This window comes from Electrophorus electricus, unplaced genomic scaffold (assembly GCF_041902795.1).
Source record: "Electrophorus electricus isolate QZ-2024a unplaced genomic scaffold, ASM4190279v1 Scaffold116, whole genome shotgun sequence".
In the NCBI taxonomy this organism is placed as follows: domain Eukaryota; kingdom Metazoa; phylum Chordata; class Actinopteri; order Gymnotiformes; family Gymnotidae; genus Electrophorus; species Electrophorus electricus.
In genome coordinates this window covers 189,600-192,099 of record NW_027658398.1, presented here as the reverse complement: position 1 = coordinate 192,099, position 2,500 = coordinate 189,600, and the positions used below count along the sequence as shown (strand labels likewise).

The 2,500-nt window shown below is 56.8% G+C and overlaps 1 non-coding gene across 1 annotated transcript in view; it reads right to left on the bottom strand.

The window, feature by feature from the left end:
- Positions 1-1,697, bottom strand: part of LOC145654062 (18S ribosomal RNA) — a 1,839-nt gene extending 142 nt beyond the window's left edge. Inside the window, exon 1 of the ribosomal RNA XR_014120293.1 lies at positions 1-1,697. This exon is cut by the window's left edge and continues 142 nt beyond it. This is a non-coding gene — a ribosomal RNA (18S ribosomal RNA).
- Between the last annotated feature and the right edge of the window lie 803 nt (positions 1,698-2,500).

Genomic DNA, 2,500 nt, shown 5'->3' with positions numbered 1-2,500 from the left:
CCATCCGATCGGTAGTAGCGACGGGCGGTGTGTACAAAGGGCAGGGACTTAATCAACGCGAGCTTATGACCCGCGCTTACTGGGAATTCCTCGTTCATGGGGAATAATTGCAATCCCCAGTCCCCATCACGAATGGGGTTCAGCGGATTACCCGCACCTCTCGGTGTAGGGTAGGCACACGCTGATCCAACCATTGTGGCGCGCGTGCAGCCCCGGACATCTAAGGGCATCACAGACCTGTTATTGCTCCATCTCGCGTGGCTGAACGCCACTTGTCCCTCTAAGAAGTTTGACGCCGACCGCGGAGGGCCGCGTAACTATTTAGCATGCCGGAGTCTCGTTCGTTATCGGAATTAACCAGACAAATCGCTCCACCAACTAAGAACGGCCATGCACCACCACCCACAGAATCGAGAAAGAGCTATCAATCTGTCAATCCTTTCCGTGTCCGGGCCGGGTGAGGTTTCCCGTGTTGAGTCAAATTAAGCCGCAGGCTCCACTCCTGGTGGTGCCCTTCCGTCAATTCCTTTAAGTTTCAGCTTTGCAACCATACTCCCCCCGGAACCCACAGACTCGTGGTTTCCCTCACGCTGCCCGGCGGGTCATGGGAATAACGCCGCCGGATCGCGGGTCGGCATAGTTTACGGTCGGAACTACGACGGTATCTGATCGTCTTCGAACCTCCGACTTTCGTTCTTGATTAATGAAAACATTCTTGGCAAATGCTTTCGCTTTCGTCCGTCTTGCGCCGGTCCAAGAATTTCACCTCTAGCGGCGCAATACGAATGCCCCCGGCCGTCCCTCTTAATCATGGCCCTGGTTCAGGAAACCCACAAAATAGAACCGGAGTCCTATTCCATTATTCCTAGCTCAGGTATTCAGGCGAGAAGCGGGCCCGCTTTGAACACTCTAATTTTTTCAAAGTAAACGCTCCGAGCCCCGTCCGGACACCCAGCCAAGGGCATCCGGGGGGCACCGGGAGACAGGGTCTGAGACAGGCGGTGGCACGCCTCGCGGCGGACCGCCAGCCCACTCCCGACATCCAACTACGAGCTTTTTAACTGCAGCAACTTTAATATACGCTATTGGAGCTGGAATTACCGCGGCTGCTGGCACCAGACTTGCCCTCCAATGGGTCCTCACCCATGGGTTTAGGATACGCTCATTCCGATTACAGGGCCTCGAAAGAGACCTGTATCGTTATTTTTCGTCACTACCTCCCCGTGTCGGGAATGGGTAATTTGCGCGCCTGCTGCCTTCCTTGGATGTGGTAGCCGTTTCTCAGGCTCCCTCTCCGGAATCGAACCCTGATTCCCCGTTACCCGTGGTCACCATGGTAGCCGACTATGGTACCATCGAAAGTTGATAGGGCAGACATTCGAATGAGACGTCGCCGCCGCGGAGGGCGCGCGATCGGCCCGAGGTTATCTAGAGTCACCAAAGCGGCCGGGGGGCCCGAGCCCCCCGGATGGGTTTTGGGTCTGATAAATGCACGCATCCCCCGAAGGGTCAGCGCTCGTTTGCATGTATTAGCTCTAGAATTACCACAGTTATCCGAGTAACGTGTGGAGCGATCAAAGGAACCATAACTGATTTAATGAGCCATTCGCAGTTTCACTGTACCGGCCGTGTGCACTTAGACCTGCATGGCTTAATCTTTGAGACAAGCATATGTTACTGGCAGGATCAACCAGGTAGTTTGCACCGTGGTCTGGGATGAACCACGAGTGACATCCGCCTCCCCTTCCGGGGGCTAGGAAGCAGCGGGTTGTAAGTGCGTGCGCCGTCAGGTCCAGACGCCATACAGGGCTACCCAGGACAGCTTCCGCGGCCAGTGTAAACGTGCTCGCGCACCGCCCTCTGGCCTTCGGACGCCGACCTCTCACCTTGATGCAAAGCTGTCCCATCCGGTCATGCCCGCACCGTACCCCGTCCACCTCCTCCGGAGGTGCGGACGGCCGACTCCAGGTGCTTTCGGCGTTCCCTCTCTTCACGCCGTTTTGATTTTCGTTGGCCGCTGGTGGGGGGACAAGGGAAAGACCTCGTCGAATTCCCTCCCCCCTAGCCTCGCTCAACCTACGTTTCGTGATGTAACCAAGAAGAGTGATTCGTGGGCCCAGGTAGGTTTGAAGAGGAGGCCAACAAAGCAGGGCACTCCCTTCCTCCCAAACCACAGACACCAGTATAGGACAACTGAGTAGACAGACTGGCCGTCTGAGTCTCCCCCAGAGAGTTCTGGGATGGGTTACAAATAACCCCCACCCCCCATCAGAGGCTTGACCCGCTAGAACCAGGGAGGATCTGTCAAAACCGCTCTCCACATCAGAAGTTCTGGATCAGCCGGGGCTGGTCGGCAGACGTCCACCTAAGGCCGTGGCCTAACCCCGTGTGGGGGATAGCGCTCGCACCCGTACACGTGGACACCCGCTCGTCAAATGGCTGGCTCCTCACTTACCGTAGGGGGAATGGTTTGCCTACCCCTGGCGGGTCTGGTACTCCA